This window comes from Meles meles, chromosome 2 (genome assembly GCF_922984935.1).
Source record: "Meles meles chromosome 2, mMelMel3.1 paternal haplotype, whole genome shotgun sequence".
Classification (NCBI taxonomy): domain Eukaryota; kingdom Metazoa; phylum Chordata; class Mammalia; order Carnivora; family Mustelidae; genus Meles; species Meles meles.
Genome location: NC_060067.1, coordinates 156163213 through 156175923, shown reverse-complemented (window position 1 = coordinate 156175923; position 12711 = coordinate 156163213).

Sequence of the window (12711 nt, the reverse complement as noted above, 5' to 3'; positions counted from 1 at the left end):
TTTGCAGAAAGATCAATGGAACAGAAATAGGTAGTCCAGAAATATACATAGGTGTTTGCTATGTTATAAATGTGGCATTTCAGAAAGAACAGATGATTCAGTAAAAGTGTTTGGAAAACTGCTAACCGTTTATAAACAAATGTAAACATTTGAGACAAGTGCTATCTCACACTATATATATAAAATTTAGTTGGATAGAATATATTAAAAAAATAAAACCACAAAAGTTGTAGAAAACATACACTGAACATTTATGTAACCTCAGGGAAGGAAAGACTATTCTATGCATGACAGATATAAAAAAGCTCTCACAAATCAGTTAGAACAAGACAAGTCTTTGATACAAAATTAGAAGAAATATATGAATAGACATCTCACACAGAAAAAGAATAAAAATTGCCATACAGAGTTTTAATTACCTGGCAGAGACCAATGTAGGGGCTCAATCTCATGATCCTAATATCATGACCTGAGCCAAAACCAAGAGTTGGACACTTAACTGGCGAGCCACCCAAGAACCCCCAGACTGTGCTTTCTGAACGACTAAAGTTATCAGATAAAATTACCACATCATCTGGCCAGCAGAGACTATAGCATTTGGATAGAGATGCCGGGTAAAATTCAGTGTATATGGGACATAGACTAAAATATGATTTATTTGTCTGAAATTCTAATTTAACTGGGTATCCTGTGCTTTTATTTGCTAAATCTGGCAACTCTAAATATGGAGAACCCACTACCACTGTTTTGTGGTCTGTAGATGGGGCCATGTGTTGATGGGTATGGTGTGTAAATGGGGGTGTCTTTATAGTTAGAGGGTACTTAGGGCACTGCATTATGAAAGTACCCAGTTCCAAAATTTGGATTAGTACATTATGACAACCCAGCGTTAAGAGTAAATTGATATTTGGGGCGCCTGGGTGGCTCAGTGGATTAAGCCGCTGCCTTCGGCTCAGGTCATGATCTCAGGGTCCTGGGATCGAGCCCCGCATCAGGCTCTCTGCTCCGCAGGGAGCCTGCTTCCTCTTCTCTCTCTGCCTGCCTCTCTGCCTACTTGTGATCTCTCTCTCTGTCAAATAAATAAATAAAATCTTAAAAAAAAAAGAATAAATTGGTATTTAATGAAAGTGGCCTGTGAATTGAGTCATGAAGGATGGTGGATTTCTCAGGAATATTATCCAAGTACATAACATAAAATGTTGGACCTAATCCCTGCCTGCTCCACCTACTATTCCCATAATTCCTGTTTTATGATTTGTTTTTCTCAAGTCACTCATGCACACTGATTCACCAATGCCTCAGAGCCTCCCTCTATTGAGCTGGCCTGTGACTAAGCCGAGGGGGATGGAGTCCATAGACTAACTCACTTGGTGCTGCTTTCAGGCTGAAAGGGAAGGAGCTGGGCCAGGAGGAGCCATGCTGAGTTGGTGTTTTTCTGGGAGTAAAGTCTCCTCTTAGGAAGGTGAACGAACTCTTTTCTTGCTCTGCTCTACAAGTCACCTTTTCCTGGTCGATTGGTGGAGAGTGCACCCTCTGACAGCCTATCGTCACAGGATGATTTGTTCCCAGTTCTTGAATAGTGTGACAATTGAGAGTCAGCATCTCAAAGGGCATGCCCTTTCCATTAAAAAACAAAACAAAACAAAACCCGTAAATACAAACATTGAGCTTCAGGTTTCTATCTAAGAAAGGTCTGGAAAGGCACTGCAGATTCAAAGCTAGGGAACCTGGTCCGATGGGATTAAGAGATTGGGGAATGAGAGTGGGGTAGGCACTTGTAGTTTTTGTACCTTATACACGTTTGTATTGCATGCCAAAAAAAAAAAAAAGCTTTTTACAAAGAGAATGTAATGATTTTTTGATAGGCCAGTAACGAAGCGGTAAAATTAGAGGCCAAATTCTAAACTAAATCTACTCCCAAACACATTTATTTTCATTCATTTTGAAATACTGCATTTCCCATGCTCACACATGGCCCAGCTGTAGTCATAAAATGTGTGCTACTTTGTATTCTGCTATGGTGCTCAAAATTTTATCACAGCTGTTTCTCTACGTTGCTATAAACCCTAGGGAGTCCCTGGAAGGATGGACTTTGAGTTACCAGTGACTTGCATCACCAACTTGTCTTCCTTGACCAGCAGTGGGAATGGGAGGGGTGGGGGGGTGTTCTTTTTTTTCCCCCCTTTTTTCATCTGGTAAATGAGGCATCGGAAGTAGGTTTTCTCTGGGGTCCCTTCCAGGTGTTATCTATTACCTCCATGAAGCACATCATAAATAATGATCCTTTGGACATAATTCTTTGTAAATCTTTATTTAATCCACCAGCCTTTCTGTTGTAATATTGTTTGGCGTAACACAGCTCATCTATCCTCAGGATAGACACGTGGTGGTAGACAGAATTTTCGCTTTTGTAAAAGGAGAAACTGAGTCTGGAGGTGTGGGATGACTTACCACAGTGTCGGTCTCTTATCAGGGCAGCCCTGGGATTCAGTTGCTCGTATTATGGGTGATGGATCCCAGATGAGATCTCCAAAAAGCAGACAATACCAGGCGGCTTAAGCATGATTATTAAATAGATCCATCATGGTCCTGTCAGCTCCCTTTTTTCTCCTCTTTAGATTCCAAGTCGCTCTTTTTCTGTGGCATTTCTTTGGGATATATTCATGAATGGACCCTTGGAACCAACACACACACACACACACACACACACACACAAACACACACACACACACACACACACATACACGGCAATTTGGTCACACCTACGAAGCAGATAAAGCCAAAGGGAGCCTGCAGAAGGATCTGGAGATAAAAAGTCCGGTATCTGGGCAGGTAACACCCAATTACAACAGAGCAGTGTTGACTTACACTTTTCCTTATCGGAGGAATCAGGTATTTGTGTAAATCAGAAAAGGATTTGATGGATACTACTTCATTGGAGTCTCCAGCCAAAGGACAGGTTTGGTTAAACAAAAAATATATTCTCCTTATCTACAGTGGCAACTATCATGAAACTCCCCGTCTCCCTTCTACTCCTCCAAGCCTTATAAAAACGAGGGCCTTATCTCGAGTTTGTAAGAGCCTAACGTCTAGCGGGGTCTGTGCTAAAATCACTCTGACAAGGCTGCAGCTCAGGCTCAGCTAGGGCCATTCGGGCAGATGGATGATCTTGGCTTATCTCCAATTGTCCGGGCCATAAATGTCTTTTTCTTAAGATGCGTGTTTAGACTACCCAGGGGAAAAGAACAGGTACCATCTCGCCTGACGGGAGAAAATCTGCAGACTTGCTCTGCGACGTTCAAGGGCCATGGTGGGAGAGAGCACAGCTCTGAGGAGGAGGAGGAGGAGGCCGTGGGTTGCCACCACCACCAACCCATCCAGAAATGAGAATGCCTGCAACAATGGTGAGATGGGGAACCCCGAGCAGGGCAGGCTTTGGGTAATAAGACATAGGGACGGGGGACAGACTCAGAAAAGGGAAGAGGGTTCAAGTGGGGAGAGCGACTTGCCTTAGACAAGACAAAGTTGCTGAGATGTTGGGGCCACTTCTTAAAGAAGCTGGTGGCCTCTCAGGTGTCAGGCGGTCACTGGGGGTGGTGGGTGGACTTCAGTTAGAGGAGTCAAAGACCTGCGTGAAGTTCTGCCCCTGACCTGCTGGGAGGCCTTGAACAAGGCCCTCTCCCTCTTGCAGCTCCAGAACTGGTCTTTTAGGACCATGCCCCATGGTGCCCGGTGTCCCAAGGTACAGGAAGGCAGCAACCCATGCCTGCATTGCTCGGGCTCGAGGTAGATGGCCCCGGAACTCACAAAGGGCATGCAGGGAGCCAGGGGAACACTATGCCCCCTTGAGTCTTTTCCACTGATCCAACTGGACTTGGCCTTTTCCCTGGCTTCTAGGCACACTTGTTTTTTGAATACAAGTAATGAGCTTGTCACAGTGAAAACCCTGGGGCAGCCTGGAATGACCCAGGAGCATCCTATGAGGACTACACAGCACCCCCTACCTTCCCCCAAAGAGGGGTATCTAATCTCACGCTTCAGATGACCCGGTGACACAATGCCTCTCTCTTCCTGGGGAAACTGCTTCAGAACTAGACTGGCTGGTCTGAATCTTCCCTCCAGCCACTTCGTCTAAATATGGTTTCCCTCCTTAGTTTTAATTTGCATTTCCTTAATAGCTAGTGATGCAGAACATCTTTTCAGGTGCTTATTGACCCTTCTTATGTCTTCTTCTTCTTTTTTAAAGATTTTATTTATTTGACATACAGAGAGAGAGAGCCAGAAAGGGAACACAAGCGGGGGGAGTGGGAGAGGGAGAAGCAGGCTTCCCTCAGAGCACGGAGCCCGACATGGGACTCAATCCCAGGACTCCGGGATCATGACCTGAGCCGGAGGTAGACGCTTAACGACTGAGCCACCCAGGTGCCCCTCTATGTCTTCTTTAGAGAAATGTCCATTCAAGTCCTTTGTTCAGTTTTTAATGGGGTTATTTGTTTTTTCTCTGTTATTACTGAGTTGCAGAAATCCTTTTTTTTTTTTTTTAAAGATTTTATTTTAAAGTAAGCTCTATGCCCAAAGTAGGGCTTGAACTCACTACCTTGAGGTCAAGATTTGCAAATTCTACCACAGACTCTGCCAGCCAGGTGCCCTTAGTTGTCGAAATTCTTTAGAGATTCCAGATGTTAACCTCTTATGAGATATAGGATTTGCAAATATTTCTCCCATTCTGTAGGTTCCCTTCCCAGTCTGTGGATTGTGTCCTTGGGCACACAGAAGTTTTAAAGTTTGATGTAGTCCAATTTCTTTTTCTCTCTCATTGCTTGTGCCTTTAGCGCCATCCTTTCTTAGTTTAAAGCCATTCTTTTTGGTCCTGGGAAGGCAATCAGGGCTCAGTACATTGGCCCAGCTTGGAGAGAGAAGGATTCTGTCCTGTATCTCCACAACATTTACTGTCCTGTACTTGGAGGGACAGATGGTGACAATCCAGGACTGTCTTCCCTCTGAAGCCACGGGCAAAATTTGAGATTCACTCTTGGTGTTTAATTTCCTTTCTGCTCAGCCAGCTCAGCCTTATTACAACTATGGTGTCATCTTTCATCCGAAAGCTGCAATTTTCTGAATTTGTTGACTCTTAAGAGACACATCATAGAGACCACAGTTGTGGACAACTTCAGGGTCCTTACGGTGTCAAATGGAAGGATTGTGAGACGTGGGCTGGACTCCAAGAGCCAAGGACGCAGGGATTTTCATGAACATGGGGCCCCAGATGGTGAGGGAGAACAGAGCATCATAGCCCTGTGCTCTCCCTGGCCCTATGGGTCCTGGCATATGCATGTGTGTGTGTGTGTGTGGCAGAGAGACAGAGAGAGAAAGGGAAAGATTGTAGCTACTTTGTTCCTTCCCCAGGGAGAAGGCAGACCCTTCTGTTCATATTTGGGCCAGAATCTGCCTTTTCCCTTCAAGGCTGACTCTGCTTTGAGAACTCTCTGACTGTGGTTCAGCTTCAGATACAAGCCTGTAATTCATTTTGTTTTTACTCTGAAAAATTCTATTTTAACAATGAAATTAATTCCATGCACAGGACAAATGGTGGAAAATAGAAACATACAAGGAAGAGTAAAACAGAACAACCTCTGTTGGGATGTAGCCTCACATTCCATCCCAATGTGTTTCTTTCCAGGTTTGGTAGAGGGAGGGGTGGGCTGGTATGCAGAAAGACAGTTAGACAAACAGACATAGCTACATAAGGGGGTGCATATTTTCATAGTTGATGTCATCCTATATTTCATTCCTTCTCTCCCCCCAGACCTCCACACCTCCTCCCCTTCCTCGTTCTCAGCTTTTTATCTCATCCAGAAAACAGAAGACATCCACGTGCTCCTACCTCAACATCCACCCACCTACTTCTCTCAGGGCCTGTCTGTGACCCTTCTTCCCATCTGCATGTGGCCTCACTGCCCTTGCTCTTCGGGAAGGCCTCTCTCTCCTCCCCTGTGGACTGGACCCCATTCATTCCCGACGCTCAAGGGGTGGCTCGTACAAACCTCCCTTCTCTCCTTTGACTTATGCATTCTTTCTCTCCTTCTGGATCATTCCTGCTGCCATCAGCCATAGTAGAATAGCTACCTTCTTTCAAAACTAAATCCTCTCTTACTTGTCCAGTCTGCTGAAACCGGGAGATAAACCATGCACATTCTATGAAGGAGAAGTAGGTACATTCAGCTGTAGTGTAAGGTGCACTGAGGTTGTGGGAGGTGATTCTGGAAGGGAAGGCTGGCTTCGTGAGCTTTATTCTAGAAAAGATAGGGAATCACTTCAGGTTTTTGAGGAAGGGGGGCATGGAGGCTTCCTGTGTTGGCTTGCTGAGGTTGGTTAGCAGCAGTGGGGAGGGTGTCAGGAGAGTCGTTGGCTGGTTGGTGCCCCAGCCACCGCCAGAGAGGACCAGGTCCCCAGTGACGGAGGTAGCTGTGGAACCCAGGAGAAATGCTCTGCAAGAGACCTGATTTATTACAAATTTTTAAGTCACGAAAGTAGGTTGGAGATGAGTGGAGAAGGAGTCGAGGAGTAAAAGACATCTCCAACAGTGGGATGAAAGATTTATGAAAATGGGGTGCTCCGACTCCTCAAAAGTAGGCCTGAGAGGAAGATGAAAAAACAGGTGGTTTCTAAAATGTGGAGGTGGGAAGCGGATTCTGGAATGTTCCCACCAGGGAGAGAAGTGATAAGGGTTTTGTCAAGTGGGCCTTTCCAAGGGTCAGCTAGAGTGACTGACGGTGGGTGAGAGGTTCTCTGGGCACCAGGGACTGGCTCTGCCCTTCCGCCAGTAGGACCTCCTCCCATGGAAGCAGGGGCAGGTGGTGTATGGTGACGCACGGTGCTGAGGAGGTGGGGAGGATGCTTCAGGGGAAGGGTCCTTAGTTTGATTCTCCTTCGCTTACAAACAAGGTGAGAGAGGTCCCATGGAGGAGATTTGTTGGGGAAGCAGGAAAGAGGTCTTGGTGGAGGAAGAAGCCTAGGATCCAGGAGGGAAAATGAGTGGTGGGGAGGGCTTATAGTAGGGATTGGGGGCAGGTCTGGATACTTACGAGTAACCGGGCAGCTGGGAGTGAGGAGGCAGGATGAGGTGGGAGACGGAGAAGAGTCCAGAAGATGTCACTCGGGGAGAAGTCCTTTTGCAAGCAGACAAGAAGGGCTCGGAGGGGAGCTGTCGAGCTCTGCAAGGCCTCTTGGGTTCCTCTCTTTGTTTAGGTGAAAGGTGATTTTTCACTTCTGAACTTGGAAAGTAGGACCCCTCCCAACCTCTTCCCTGAAAAGGGAGCGCCAACGGCCAATTGGTTATTTATTTCTTTCTAATCCTGTAGTTTTATGGGGCCGTAAATGAGGGCAGCAGGGAATTAAAGAAAAAGGTGTAGCCAAGACAAATAGCAGAGTCCTTGCCCATGTGGCACTTGCAGTCTAAAGGTGTGCCTGATGCAATCTCATGGCCGTGTGTGTTCCAAGAGGTCAGGGGGAAGCCGCCCTGGGCAGTCTGGGGCAGCCAGGATGTCACTGGGAGGGACAGGTGGCTTCAACCCACAAGGAATGACTGGAGCGGTGAGGGGACAAATGGCAGGTCGGCACAGGTGGGCACGGGCAGGGAGCAGGACCGTGGAGTAGCTGGAATGAAGCAGAGTGGGAGGGACCCAGAGGTCATCTTTATTTGGGAGAAGCTTTAGTTTGGGGGCAGAAGACTCAAATAAGGCCAGCAGGTGCCCAGCTGTATGGCAGAAGCTGAGAAGTGCCCCTACCCCCGAGAGGCGACTGCCGATTCTGGATGCCTTCCTCGGAGGGACCACCCCTGGGGAGTTTGGGGATGTGCTGAACCCCGAGGAGAAGAAGGGCCCATGCAGGTGCGACAGGGAACCATCCCCCCTCCTCACCCTTCAGTCCCCCCTCCCCGCCCACTAAAACGAGTTAGTGAGAAGTGATCTGGACATTTAGGGACTTTAGCAAGATCTGGAAGTATAGAAATGGAGAAGAGGATGTTCCCCTAACAGATCTGTTGGAGGTGTGCTGTGGCGTGGGTTTGTTAGTGGTTTGCTAGTGCAGGCCAGTTGGCGTTGGATTCCCCAGCTGAGAGAGGTGACTTACCAGGCCTCAACACGGTGTGTGAAGGGTCTTATAATCCATATGTTCCACCTTAAGACATCATGCTGAGTGAAATAAGCCAGCCATAAAAGGACAAAGGCTGCATGATCCCACTTTCATGAGGTTCCTGGAGCAGTCAAATCCTCAGAGGTAGGAAGTAGAATGGGGGCTGCCGGGACTGGTGGGAGGGGGAATGGGGGAGTTCTTGTTTCCTGGGGACAGAGTTTCAGTTTGGGAAGACAAGAAAGTTCAAGAGATGGATGGCACTGAGGGCTGCACCACGACGAGAGTGTACCTAACGCTATTGAATAGTACACTTAAAAATTGCTAAGATAGTACATCTTATGGAGAGCTTACATTTTTATTTATTGAATTTTTAAAAAATATTTTATTTATTTATTAGACAGAGAGAGCAAGCGAGAGAGAGCACAAACAGGGGAGCGACAGGCAGAGGCAGAGGGAGAACCATACTCCCCGCTGAGCAGGGAGCCCAATGCGGGGTTCGATCCCAGGACCCTGGATCGTGACCTGAGCCTGAAGGCAGACACCAGGCATCCTGCTTACATTTTATTATTTATTTATTTATTTATTTATTTATTTAAAGATTTTATTTATTTATTTGACAGACAGAGATCACAAGTAGGCAGAGAGGCAGAGAGAGAGAGGAGGAAGCAGGCTCCCCACTGAGCAGAGAGCCCAATGAGGGACTCGATCCCAGGACCCTGAGATCATGACCTGAGCTGAAGGCAGAGGCTTTAATCCACTGAGCCACCCAGGCGCCCCCCTGCTTACATTTTAAAATGCATTTAAAAATCCAAAAATCACTCGGCATTGACTTTCTTCCTCCCGATCCAGTTCTGACGTTACTTGCTCTCTGAGCCAGTGGATGGTGGCTGATGGGGAGTCAGGCAACCTGTCACCTTCCGGTCATTATATGTGGATAAACCCGACCCTGTTTTCAAGTTGGTCTCCTCTGTGTGTGTGGGGGGCAAACCTCTGGAGCCTGCCTACCTCTGGGGGAAACGTCGAAGTCCAGGCTTGAACCTGCAAAGTAGAGGCCCAGGGTCTGAAGCCACAGCACCCCCTCCCCCTTTTCTCTACCCCCACTGCAGCAAGGAGGTGAGAAACGGAAGTAGACCGTGTTGGTGAGAAGCAGTTGGAGGTGGAGTCTGACATGTCTGGGTTTGCATCGCCATCATTAATGGGCAAGCTGCTAACCCCTGTAAGCCTTAGCTTCCTAATCTATAAAATGGTCTTGGTATCCGGATCTGGGGAGTTCTGTAATATAAAACAAACAAACAAACAAACAAACAAACAAACACGGAGGGAGGCAAACACCTTACCCTCCTTAGCCACCTCCCCTACTTTTTAATGGGGCATGTCTTAGGGGGTTCAGGCTGCCGTAACAGAATACCATAGACTGAGTGTCTTAAACAACAGGGGTTTCTTTCTCTCAGTTCTGGAGGCTGGGAAGTCCAAGATCATGGTGCCAGCAGGTTCCGTGTCTGGTGAAGACCCACTTTCTCATAGACAGCTGAGTTCTTGTTTTGTCTTCACATGGCTGAAGGGGTTAGGGAGCTCTGTGGGGTCTCTTTTACAAGGATATTAATCCTGCTTATCACTCCCCAAAGGCCTCAGCTCGGCATACCTTCACTTTGGGGCTTAGGATTTCAACATATGAATTTTGAGGGAATACAAACACGCAGATCATTACAGTATAATTTAAGAACCACACAGAAAGCACCTTCCTTTCCCTTGAGATTTTTAAGATGAGGGGAGATGTCTTTCTGCCATGAAGTTTTGGGGGGGGCGAGGACAGGATATCTTCTGTGAGTCCTCTGACCCTAAAATCCGGATTTTCACAGGTGTGGCCTTTCTGTGTGTGAGGGCTTCTTTAGGACTGCCTTTTTCTGATTGAGTTTATGGCTGTCTCTATGAAAACTCCAGGTTCCACCAATGAGCAGCGAGTTTATTTTTTAGCCAATCAGCTATCGAGGGGAAGACTTTGCAATAGTCCCGGGCTCACAGCCAGCCCTTAGCCGCTGAGGCCCAGAGTTGACGGCCATCAGAACAGGTGTCCTGACCTTCCTGCAGTCAGGTCGGGGTGACCTCCAACCAGCTCCAGGCCAGAAGCCAAATGAAGTGAAGCGGGAAGCATTGTCATCCAGACTTTGTTTTATATGATGTAAAACATCGAAGCACTAGGAACCATACAGAAATTGGGAATCCAGCGGGAAAATACATGGGAAGGCTGAACGTTCCCGCTTTTCACCAGCATAAGTAGGGAGCCTAAGTGTTTTGCTTATGCTTTTCCACTAAGGTGAAAAGAGCTGAGGGAATAGAAAATAATGAGAGGACGTGGAAGAATTCGGGTTCTTGTGCATTATTGGTGGAATATAAAATGGGGCGACCACTGCGGAAAGTTCCTCAAAAACAGTTAAATATGGAGCTGCCATTTGATCCAGAAAATTCTGCTTTGGGGCATATACCCCCCCAAAAAATTGAAAACAGGAGTTCAAAGAAATGTTCATATGCCCATGTTCAGAGCAACGTCACTCACAATTGCGAAAAGGTGGAAGGAACCCATATGTCCATCAGTGGATGAATAGATAAACGAAATGTGGTCCAGCCATACCCTGGCATATTATTCAGCCTTGAAGAGGAAGGACATTCTGACACAGGCTCCGACATGAATGAAACTCAAGGACATGATGCTGAGTGAAATAAGCTGGCCACGAAAAGACAAATAGCATGATTCCATTTGCTTGACATTTCGAGAATGGTCAAGTTTGTAGAATTCGGAAAATAGAATGGTGAGTGCCAGGGGCTGCAGGGAGGCATCAGTGAGAGGTTGTTGTTTAATGGATAGAGAGTTTCATTTCAGAAAAATAAAAAGAGGTCTGGAGGGGCGCCTGGGTGGCTCGTATTTAGGTGTCTGCTCAGGTCATGATCCCAGGGTCCTGGGATCGAGACCCACATCAGGGTCCCTGCTCTGCGGGAAGCCTGCTTCTCCCTCTCCCTTTCCCCCAGCGTGTGCTCCTTCTGTTGCGCGCTCTCTCTCTCTCTCTGTCAAATAAATAGACAAATTCTTAAAAACAAACAAACAAAAAAAGAGGTCTGGAGATGGATGCTGGTGATGATTGCCCAACAGTGAATGCCACTGAACTGTATGCTTACAAGGGTTTAAGAGGGTAGGTTTTTGTTATGTGTGTATTTTACCACAGTTAATTAAAAAAAGAGAGAGAGCTGTGGTCATGGATTGGTGCAGAATTTATTCAGGGGGTTCTGAGGGACGGGTGGCCTCTGTTCTTGAGGAAGGGCTGATGGGGGGTCTTCTCCCCAGAAAAGGTGCAGGTAGACACAGGCAGGGAGTGAGGCAGTGGGGTTTGCGAGAGGCAGGGTGGGGAGGGACCTAAAGTTCCACTCCTTTGTTTTAGAGAAGTTGAGGGAGGGGGTTGTGGTTGAGTGGAGGGAGCAGAGGGGCAGAAGACTCAGTTCCCTCATCTGGAGGATGGGTTTGCAAGCCTTCTTCGTAACCATGGTCCTTAGGACACAGGTCCTCTAGACTTTTGGTGTGCGGGTCATCCCTTGGCTCCAGTCCTGGGAGGAGTTCGCCCACGCGATCCTCAGTAGGACTTTGGAGGCCGGGGGGGGGGGGGGGATGTGGGCTGAGCCCCGGGGCAGATGCTGCCATCGATTGGTCTAGATTCTCCCTGGTGTCCCTCAAAACTCTTTGTCATCTCACCCACTGGCCCACCTTCTGTGTTGCTCCTCTCAGCTTCGTGTCTGCCACCCTTGTCAGCTGTCCCTGCTGCATGCAGTTCCTCTTCCTTCATGCCCCAGAGCACCAGAGAAATCCCCCTTTTTTGTGAGACTGACTTTTCCTGAAGGTCTGGGTGCCACGGAGGGGAAGTTCCTCTCGCAGGACAGCATGGCAGACACACTTCAATGCGACAGTGGGCAGTATGGTTCTGAGGTTCTGTGGCTCCCTCATGAGAGAATTTTCTCTCACAAGAGAATTTAGCACCAACTGCCATGTTGTACCCCCTCTCCCCAGACCCTCTTCCTGCTCTCACCTTTCCTCCTGCCCAAGCTCTTTATTTCCTCCTTGTCAGATGGCCCAGAAACACAAATTTCCTCTGACCTTACCATGCGCGGCAGGCTGGCTGGGCAGCTCTGTGTCTAGCTGCCATACTTCCCGAGGGCTGGGGTTGGGGATGTGGGAGGTGCTACTCACCTTTCTCTTCTGAGATGCCCCCGTCAGGTGTCTCCTGAGAAGGTAGGGAGGTGATGTAGGGGTGAAATGAGGCTCAGATACAAGCAATGAGTCTCCTCACTGGCCCTGACTGGGGGGCTGCTTCCCTGATGAGTGGGGCTCTGGGGCTGTAGCTGCAGGGCAGGTCCATGGGTGACAGGGTCAGGACAGCTCCATGCCCTCCCAGGAGGCCTGGACTCTGCGGCAGCACAGGAGATGGGCTCTGTCCCGAAGCCCTGGGGCTGGGTTCCTGGGGTGGAAGTCGAAGGCCCAGATGGAGAGCTCAACTGCCACATGTGCAGAAGGACATTGATTCTGCACCTGTTCCT